An 11,391-nucleotide genomic window follows, 5' to 3' on the forward strand; every position below is an offset into this window, starting at 1 on the left:
AACACCACACACACACACACACACACACCCAAACCTCAAAATGATTAAAGATCTAAATATAAGACAAGAAAATATAAAACTTTTAGAAGAAAACATAGGCAGAACACTCTCTGACATAAATCATAGCAGGATCCTCTATGACCCACTTTCCAGAGTAATGGAAATAAAAACAAGAATAAACAAATGGGACCTAATTAAACTCAAAAGCTTTTGCACAATGAAAGAAACTTTAAGCAAGGTGAAAATGCAGCCTTCAGAATGGGAGAAAATAATAGTAAATGAAATAACTGACAAAGAATTAATCCCCAAAATATATAAGCAGTTCATGCAGCTCAATACCAGCAAAATGAACAACCCAATCAAAAAGTGGCCCAGAAGAACTAAACAGAAATTTCTCCAAAGAAGACACACAGATGGCTAAAAAACACATGAAAAGATGCTCAACATCATTCATTATGAGAGAAATGCAAATCAAAACCACAATGAGGTATCATCTCACATCAGTCAGAATGGCCACCAACAAAAATTCTACAAACAATAAATGCTGGAGAGGGTGTAGAGGAAAGGCAACCCTCTTACACTTCTGGTGGGAATGCAAACTGGTACAGCCATTACGGAGAACAGTGTGGAGATTCCTTAAAAAACTGGAAATAGAACTACCTTATGACTCAGCAATCCCAGTGCTGGGCATACACACCAAGGAAACCAGAATTGAAAGAGACGCATGTATCCCAATTTTCATTGCAGCGCTGTTTACAATAGCTAGGACATGGAAGCAACCTAGATGTCCATTGGCAGACAAATGGATAAGGAAGTTTTGGTACATTTATACAATGGAATATTATTCAGCTATAAAAAAGAATGCATTTGAGTCATTTCTAACGGTGGATGAACCTGGAGCCTATTATACAGAGTGAAGTAAGTCAGAAAGAGAAACACCAATACAGTATATTAATGCATACATATTCAATTTAGAAAGACAGTAATGATGATCTTATATACAAGGCAGCAAAAGAGACACAGATGTAAAGAATGGACTTTTGGACTCTGTGGGAGAAAGTGAGGGTAGGATGATTTGAGAGAATACCATTGAAACATGTGTATTACCATATGTAAAATAGATGTCCACTGCAAGTTCAATGTATGAATCAGGGCACACAAAACCAGTGCTCTGGGACAGCCCAATGGGATAGGGTGGGTGGGGAGGTGGAAGCGGGGTTCATGATGGGGGGACACATGTGTACCCATGGCTGATTCATGTCAATGTATGGAAAAAATCACAACATTTTAAAGTATTTATCTTCCAATTAAAATAAATTAATTTTTAAAAGATATAAGGGAAAACAAAAGGATGTAGATATACAGACTTCAGATTTCTATTCTGTTCTGTTAAAGATCTCTGAGATCTCAGATCTCAGAATTATTATTCCACTTCAGTTAAAACACATATTATACTGAAAAAAAAATGAAGTAAGATGAAGGAGAGTAAGTCCAGTGAGTTAAAAGATATTAGTGACATGTGAATGTAGTGGTGTGGAAGAAGAAAGAGTTAAGATGACATCTAGGTTTCAGTCTTGCATAAAATGATGTTTCCATTTACTAAATAAGGCCTAAGAGAGAAGCAACAAATTTTTGGAGGAAAGATAGCTTCAGCCTTGTACACTTTGTGTTCAGCATGCCTATGATATATCCATACAGGACATATAGCTGAATACTTGAGTCCAAGTGCAATGTAAATATGCAGCCAATTACTTCTACAGAGTAAGTGAATTGCATCAGTTTTTAGTCTTTTGTCTAAGCTATTTGGCCCCTTTAAATTCTTGTCTCATTTTATTTCTTCCTCCAGTGTTCTGCTTACTAAGAGTATGAGGGTAAAATTTGGCCCCTAGAAATATAATAAGTGACTCCACTTAGGTTTTTTACTTTGGATGATAATCTCAATTTTAAGATCCAGGGTCTTTTTCTTCTAAGGGCCTTATGAAGATAAAACATAAATATGTGGGAAAGAGTATGTAGCACAATGTCTAAAATAATTGGCACTCAGTAAATGTTTTCTCCCCTCATCTTTTTTGTTTATATGTTTTTGTTTTGTTTGTTCTATTTTGTTACTATTATTATTTTTTACTGTTAGTTTAGATGAAATAATATCCTGGCAGGAAATAATTACTGATCTATTGCTTGATTACTTTCAGAGGAACATTGAGTGAATTCTCCTTCCCCAAACACATAGTATGTCCCTAAAACTTGAACATCTTCTTCAAAGAGGAACACTTAGAGTGCAATCACAATGTACTAGAAGATAACATTCCATTTTATACCATGGGAGTCAGAGACTATCTGATTTCAATTATGCCACTAACTGTGTAATCTCAAGCAATCACTCTGGCTCTCGATTTCTTTTCTAAACAATGGCTACTGAATGATCCCAATTTCTTTTTCCATCTGAATTTATATGAATGAAATTACATTCAGTTCCTGGTATGTAACAGCAAAATGATGAACTTCAGACACAATGGCTATTTAATGAAACCCTTTACTGACTGGGTTCAAGAGGCTGAGGCCCACCATATCTATCATGAGAACTAATTAGACACCTGAAATGCACCTGAAAGTGTGTCCTTACCCAGGCTTTTTATGGTGCCTTGTCAGGAGAAGCATGATAGGTTTAAGCCTTGGGTTATGACCAAAATTATTTCCTATTGTGTTCTTTAGTATTTTCAACTGCCTGTTCCAAATTGTTTATACTAGATTGGTGGATATCAAAATCTGGCATATCAGCCAGCAATATCAGCATTTCCAAGGAAAGCTTTAGTAATGAAAACTCTCAGGAACCAACTTAGAATTCCTGTCATATCTAAGAATCTGTGTTTTAAGAAGGTCTCCAGGTGATTCTAATGCATAATAAAGTTTACAGTAGATCCTCTTAGTCAAGTGTACTATTGTCAGCATTATCTAGAGCTTGTTTGACATCTCAGGCCCACCCCAGACAAGGTTAATGAGAATCTGTAACTTAACAAGATTCCCAGGTGATTCATGTACGTCTTAAGGCATAAGATTCATGCAGATATTTTTACATGTAGACAGATCCATTGTATAATAAGAGAGATGCTAAATGCCATGGCTCCACTCTATTTATTATGACTGTTCCAATACTTACCATACCTACCTATAGTTCCTTAAGTGCCTTTTAAAGAGAACCCTTAGAAAATTCATAAATGTAGTCTGTGAAGGGCATTTCTAGCATTCTGGCCTTAAGCAGAATAGGTCTGACCAATCATTAACATTTAATAATACAGATCTTCCAGTCTCACTGCTATTTATACTCAATTGTATAAATACACTGTTTTAGAGGAATAGAAATGAGTTAAGATGGCGGTGTTCAGGTTCTCTCACCCCACTTTCTGTAAACAATGACTTCGCATGGTTATCTAACAGCTGAGCTCATTCATAGCACTGCGTGTGTGCATCATGATGTAATCGCCTGGCAAATTGCCACCTTTGTTCCTGTGTACCTATATTAAGCCCACCTGAAATATCCCCTCCTGCTGTGTTGGCCACTAGTGAATAAAGACTGTCTGTAGTTGCTACTGCTTCTCCTCACATTTTCTTCCAACTTCCCTGCTTGCACCTTGCCTACCCTGGGTTCAGCAATCAACAAGACAACTGTCAAAACTTCTTCTCCCAACAAACATTGTGAATAAAGCCTGTCAATCATACAAAGCTTTTTCTTAAAACAACTTGTTGAAAGTCTTATGTCCAGAAATAGGAGTATTTTTAAATAATTTAGGGTTTGCTTAGTGGCTCAGATGATAAACAATCTGCCTGCAATGCAGGTAACCTGGGTTTGATCCCAGATCAGGAAGATCACCAGGAGAAGGGAATGGCAACCCACTCCAGTATTCTTGCCTGGAGAATCCTATGGCAAAGGAGTCTGGTTGGCTACAGTCCATGGAGTCACAAAGAGTTGGACACAACTAAGCAGCTAACATTTTCACTTTCTTTTAAAAAATTGAACCACGTTTATATTAACACATTCTACCTATATACTTTTATTGTGGGAAAGATAAAGTTCTCTTTTTGCTTTGTCATTTTCTTTCTTTTATCCTAAATTTGATTCAAAAGAATATCTTTCATTATAGTTATAATGCATTTTAAACTTGGAGACAACCAAATACATTCATTTCTTTATTCGTTATTGTTTCATTATCTGAATTTAATAATTGCAGTAACTGAAGTCTTTTTCATTCTACTTCTCTACTTCTGGGCCCACATTACATGTAAAAGCTTTCCCGTTGCTGTTTTATTCTAAGTTTGAGGATATAGCACTTTAGGAGACTTTTTTGCAGTTTATTGTAGAGATGGTCCTTCACTAAACTGGTTTGGAGCTCTAAATTGTGCTTCTTTCACAGCGTCTAATGGGGAAAAATAAGATCCCAATTTCACAGTACCAGTAAATGCTTTCAGGGCAAAGTGGCTTTAATGCTTGCTTCTGTCTGGGTCCTGTTTTCCCTTTATTTTTGGCAAGGTTCTTCCTGACTGCCTTGTCATTTCTTAGAGTTTTTGGGACATTGCTGTTTAAATCTTTTTCATTAAAGTTTTTGTCTATATTTCTGTAAAGTGACATGGTAATTATGAATAGCTTAGCTGACTATAAGGAAGCAATCTACTCCTTTACTGTTTAAACTATAAAAAGAGTTTTAAAAAAGAGATTTGGATGATAATAAGAATTTCAGCATCTACATGAATTTTTTGACCTATTTCTTAAATATATAAAACATCTGTTAATTCTGTGTGTGCATGTGTGTGTATGCATGTGTGTTAGTCACTTAGTTGTGTCTGACTCTTTGCAACCCCATGGACTGTAGCCCACCTGGTTCCTCTGTCCATGGAGTTCTCCAGGCAAGAATACTGGAGTGGATTGCCATTCCCTTCTCCAGTGGGTCTTCCCAACCCAGGGATTGAATGCGTCTCCTGCTTTGTAGTCAGATTCTTTACCATCTGAGCCACCAGGGAAATCCAAAAAACCTTTGCCACCCAACGTGGGGCATGAACTCACAACTCTGAGGTTAAGAATCTATGCTCTATCAACTGAGCTAGCCAGGTACTGGCAATTCCATAGCAAGATATTTAGGTAGGTTTTAGCTATATTGTACTTCAGGTATTTGCTGAGGAGTTACATATGGGGAGGATGGTTACTATAACCAGAGAGTTAAGACATGCTAAAATGAGCTCATGATTAGACTCTTGATCTGCTTGTTTTGCTGCTTCATTCTACTCAGTCTATCTCACTATGATTATCTTTCATCTGATTTTTCTCCATTGTCTTTACTTTCTATTCTTTACTGTACCATCAGGACTCTTTGGCTTCCTTTCTTTGCAAGATACTCAGATTCCGATTTTATTTACCACTAAACACAGTCTTCTGTGTGTTGCTTGAGATGACTTTCTGACGGTTATTTTCTCTATTGTTTCCCTGGTTATTTTTGCTGTTTGTCTGTGATGTTTGAATTATTTCTCTACTCTTATCTAGGTGCTTTTACTTTCATATATATATATATATATATATATATGTATAATACATATATATGGTAGGAAAGAAAAGGCTAACTGAGAACCTGTCACTTTAAGAAGACAATAGGCAATATACTATTGGGATGGTCTTGGTCACTGCTTCCTGTTCAGTGTTACAAACCACCAGCCATAGTTCTTCAGGCATGCTGTCTACCAGACCTAATCCCATGAACCTATGCCTCACTTCCATCATATAATCATAAGGGATTTGATTTAGTTCATACCTGAATGGCCTGGTGGTTTCCCCTACTTTCTTCAATTTAAGCCTGAATTTTGCAATAAGGAGCCAGAATCAGCTCCATATCTTGTTTTTTTGCTGACAGTATGGAGTTTCTCCATCTTTGGTTGCAAAGAACATAATCAATCTGATTTTTGTATTGACCATCTGGTGAAGTCCACCTGGACAGTCATCTCTTGTGTTGTTAGGAAAGGATGTTTGTTATGACCAGCATATTCTCTTGACAAAATTCAGCCTTTGCCCTGTGCCAAATGTGCTTGTTATTCTAGTATCTCTTGAGTTCCTACTTTTGCATTCAAATCCCTTATGATGGAAAAGACATCTTTTTTTTTTTTTTTTAATTTAGTGTTAGTTCTGGAAGATGTTGTAGTTCTTCATAGAAGCAGTCAATTTCAGCTTCTTCAGCATCAGTGGTTGGGGCATAGACTTGGATTATTCTGATGTTAAATGGTTGCCTTTGAAACAAACAGAGGTTATTCTGTTATTTTTTTAGGTTGCACCCAAGTACTGCATTTTGTACTCTTTTGTTGAGTATGAGGGCCATTCCATTTCTTCTAAGTGATTCTTGTGCATATTAGTAGATATAATGGTCATCTGAAGCAAATTTGCCCATCTCATCCATTTTAGTTCACTAATTCCTAAGATGTCAATGTTCAATATTGTGGTCTCCTGCTTGACGATGTCCAATTTACATTGATTCATGAACCTAAGATTCCAAGTTTCTATGCAAAAAAAAAAAAAGAAATGTAAACATGCAAAGTGGTTGTCTGGGGAGGCTTTACAAATAGCTGAAAAAAGAAGAGAAGTGTAAGGCAAAGGAGAAAGGGAAAATTTTACTAAGAGAATGCAGAGTTCCAGAGAATAGTAAAGAGACATAAGAAGGCCTTCTTCTATGAATAATGCAAAGAAATAGAGGAAAACAACAGAATGGGAAAGAGTGGAGATCTCTACAAGAAAATTGGAGAAATAAAGGGAAATTTTTATGCAAGGGTAGGCTCAATAAAGTACAGAAATGGTACGTGCCTAACAGAAGCAGAAGATATTATGAAGAGGTGGCAATAATACACATAAGAACTATACAAGAAGGTCTTAATGACCCAGATAGCCATAATGGTGTGATCACTCACCCAGAGCCTTATATCCTGAAGTGTGAAATCAAGCGGTCCTTAGTAAGGTATACCATGAACAAAGTAATTACAGGTGATGGAATTCCAGCTGAGCTATTTAAAATCCTCAAGGATGATGCTATTAAAGTGTTGCAGTCTGTATATCAGCACATATTTGGCAGAAAACAGCAAGGCCTGGAAAACCCTACTGTTTGTTTTGGTTTTGATCACAACCTATTAAATGTTAAACTAGGAATGGACCTCCACAATTATCAAGGCTGCTGCTGCTGCTAAGTCGCTTCAGTCGTGTCCGACTCTGTGCGACCCCATAGATGGAAGCCCACCAGGCTCCCCTATCCCTGGGATTCTCCAGGCAAGAACACTGGAGTGGGTTGCCATTTCCTTCTCCAATGCATAAAAGTGAAAAGTGAAAGGGAAGTCGCTCAGTCATGTCCGACTCAGCGACCCCACAGACTGCAGTGCTCCTCTGTCCATGGGATTTTCCAGGCAAGAGTACTGGAGTGAGGTGCCATTGCCTTCTCCATATCAAGGCTAGTTTATACTAAAAATTCAGAAAACTGGACCTTTTTGTTTGAATCTAGAAGAGCTTTAAAAAGCAGGCAGAAGAAGAAGGGAGGACGTGTTCAGGGCAATGGAGAGATGCAACAGACTGTCAGCTATTCGAAAGGAGCTGCCATATTCTACTAGTCTTGGAAGGATGGGGCCTCAGAAATTAGGAAGGAATTAGTTTCCTCCATCCCTTCATTCAAAGGATCAGGAAGAACTGTATTATTGGAGAACATAAAGATTCTTAATGGCCTTTTCATCATGCATGGTACATATCTAATTTTTTCACATTTAGTCTAATTGTTGTCCTCTTTATAAGTGACTAATTTGAATAAGTCAGTTAATGTATGCTGTTAAGGCTTCCTAAGAGGCACAATGGTAAAAAGTTTGCCTACGAATGCAGGAGACTCAAGAGATGCAGGTTTAACTCCCGGGTCAGGAAGATACCCTGGAGTAGGAAATGGCAATACACTCCAGTATTCTTGCCCAGAAAATTCCATGGACAGAGAAGGCTGGTGGGCCACAGTCCATGGTATCACAGAGTTGGACAAGATTTAGCACATCACAACTATATATCAACAAAGTTGGAAAACTCAGCAATGGCCACAGGACTGGAAAATGTCAGTTTTCATTCCAATTCCAACTAAGAGAAATGCCAAAGAATGTTCAAACTACCTTACAATTGCACTCATTTCATATGCTAGCAAGATTATGATCAAATTCTTTCAAGTGAGGACTCAGCACTACATGAACTGAGAAATTCCAGATGTACAAAGGGGGTTTTGAAGAGGCAGAGGAACTAGAGATCAAATTGCCAACATTTGTTGGATCACAGACAAAACAAGGGAGTTCCAGAAAAACATCTACTTCTGCTTCATTGACTATGCTAAACCTTTGATTATGCAGATCACAATAAACTGTGGGAAATTCTTAAATAGATAGGAGTACCCAATCACCTTACTTGTCTCCTGTAAATCCTGTATCTGGGTCGAGAAGCAACAGTTAGAACTGGACATGGAACAAGGAACAGGTCCAAAGTTGGGAATGGTGTATGACAAGGGTGTATATTGTTACTCTGCTTATTTAACTTATATGCAGAGTACATCGTGCAAAAGTGCCAGACTGGATGAATCACAAGCTGGAATCAAGATTGCCAGGAGAAATATCAACAACCTCAGATATGCAGATGATTTTATTCTAATGACAGAATGTGAAGAGGATCTAAAGAGCCTCTTGAAGAGGGTGAAGGGAAGACTGAAAAAGCTGGCTTAAACTTGAAATTTAAAAAAAAAAAAAAATGAAGATCATGGTATCTTGTCTCATTACTTCATGGCAAACTTAAGGTGAAAAACTGGAAACTGACAGATTTTATTTTCTTGGGCTCCAAAATCACTGCAGATGGTGATTGCAGCCATGTTGATGTATGGCAAAACCAATACAATACTGTAAAGTAATTAGCCTCCATTAAAAAAAAAAAGACCATTGCTCCTTGGAGCTACCCCATGTCTGAGGTAAGGAGCAGTGGCTGCACTTTGCTGGAACAGCCGTGAAGAGATACCTCACATCCAAGGTAAGAGAAACCCAAGTAAGACGGTAGCACTGAGACAGGGCATCAGAGGGCAGACAGACTGAAACCACAATCACAGACAACAGTACAATCTGATCACATGGATCACAGCCTTGTCTAACTCATTGAAACTAAGCCATGTCATGTGGGGCCAACCAAGATGGACAGGTCATGGTGGAGAGGTCTGACAGAATGTGGTCCACTGGAGAAGGGAATGGCAAACCACTTCAGTATTCTTGCCTTGAGAACCACATGAACAATATGAAAGGGCAAAAAGATAAGACACTGAAAGATGAACTCCCCAGGTCAGTAGGTGCCCAATATGCTATTGGAGATCAGTGGGGAAATAACTCCAAAAAGAATGAAGGGAAGGAGCCAAAGCAAAAACAACACCCAGTTGGGGATGGGACTGGTGATAGAAGCAAGGTTCGATGCTGTAAAGAGCAATATTGTATAGGACCCTGGAATGTTAGCTCCATGAATCAAGGCAAATTGGAAGTGGTCAAACAGGAGATGACAAGAGTGAACATCGACATTCTAGGAATCGGCAAACTAAGATGGACTGGAATGGGTGAATTTAACTCAGATGACCATTATATCTACTACTGGGGGCAGGAATCCCTTATAAGAAATGGAGTAGCCCTCATAGTCAACAAGAGTCTGAAATGCAGTACTTGGACGCAATCTCATAAAGCAGAATGATCTCTGTTTTTTTCCAAGGAAAACCATTCAGTATCACAGTAATCCAAGTCTATGCCCCAACCATTAAGCTGAAGAAGCTGAAATTTAACAGTTCTATGAAGACATACAAGACCTTCTAGAACTAATACCCGCCCCCCCCCCCAAAAAATGTCCTTTTCATTATAGGGGACTGGAATGAAAAAGTAGGAAGTCAAGAAACACCTGGAATAACAAGCAAATTTGGCTTTGGAGTACAGAATGAAGTAGGGGAAAGGCTAATAGAGTTCTGCCAAGAGAACGCACTGGTCATAGCAAACACCCTCTTCCAACAACACAAGAGAAGACTTCACACATGGACATCACCAGATGGTTGACACTGAAATCAGATTGATTATATTCTTTGCAAACAAAGATGGAGAGGCTCTATACAGTCAGTAAAAACAAGACCGGGAGTGGACTGTGGCTCAGATCAGAAAATTCTTATTGCCAAATGCAGTCTGAAATTGAAGAAAATGGAGAAAACCACTAGACCATTCAGGTATGACCTAAATCAAATCCCTTATGACTACACAGGGGAAGTGATAAATAGATTTAAGGGACTAGATCTGATAGAGTGCCTGATGAACTATGGATGGAGGTTCATGACATTGTACAGGAGACAGGAATCAAGACCATCCCCAAGAAAAAGAAGTGCAAAAAAGCAAAATGGCTGTCTGAGGAGGCCTTACAAACAGCTATGAAAAGAAGGGAAGCGAAAAGCAAAGGAGAAAAGGAAAGATATAAGCATCTGAATGCAGAGTTCCAAAGAATAGCAAGGAGAGATAAGAAAGCCTTCCTCAGTGACCAATGCAAAGAAATAGAGGAAAACAACAGAATGGAAAAGACTAGAGATCTCTTCAAGAAAATTTGAGATATCAAGGGAATATTTCATGCAAAGATGGGCTCGATAAAGGACAAAAATGGTATGGACCTAACAGAAGCAGAAGATATTAAGAAGAGGTGGCAAGAATACACAGAAAAACTGTACAAAAAAGATCTTCACAACCCAGATAATCACGAAGGTATGATCACTCATTTAGAGCCAGACATCCTGGAATGTGAAGTCAAGTGGCCTTAGGAAGCATCACTACGAACAAAGCTAGTGAAGGTGATGGAATTCCAATTGAGCTATTTCAAATCCTGAAACATGAGGCTGTGAAAGTGCTACACTCAGTATGCCAGCAAATTTGGAAAACTCTGCAGTGGCCACAGGACTGGAAAAGGTCAGTTTTTATTCCAATCCCAAAGAAAGGCAATGCCAAAGAATGCTAAAACTACAGCACAATTGCACTCATCTCACACGATAGTAACGTAATGCTCAAAATTCTGCAAACCAGGCTTCAGCAATACCTGAACCGTGAACTTCCAGATGTTCAAGCTGGATTTAGAAAAGGCAGAGGAACCAGAGATCAAATTGCCAACATCTGCTGGATCATGGAAAAAGCAGGAGAGTTCCAGAAAAACATCTATTTCTGCTTTATTGACTATGCCAAAGCCTTTGACTGTGTGGATCACAATAAACTGTGGGAAATTCTGAAAGAGATGGGAATACCAGACCACCTGACCTGCCTCTTGAGAAACCTGTATGCAGGTCAGGAAGCACCAGTTAGAACTGGACATGG

Source organism: Bos mutus, chromosome 5, assembly GCF_027580195.1.
Source record: "Bos mutus isolate GX-2022 chromosome 5, NWIPB_WYAK_1.1, whole genome shotgun sequence".
Classification (NCBI taxonomy): Eukaryota; Metazoa; Chordata; class Mammalia; order Artiodactyla; family Bovidae; genus Bos; species Bos mutus.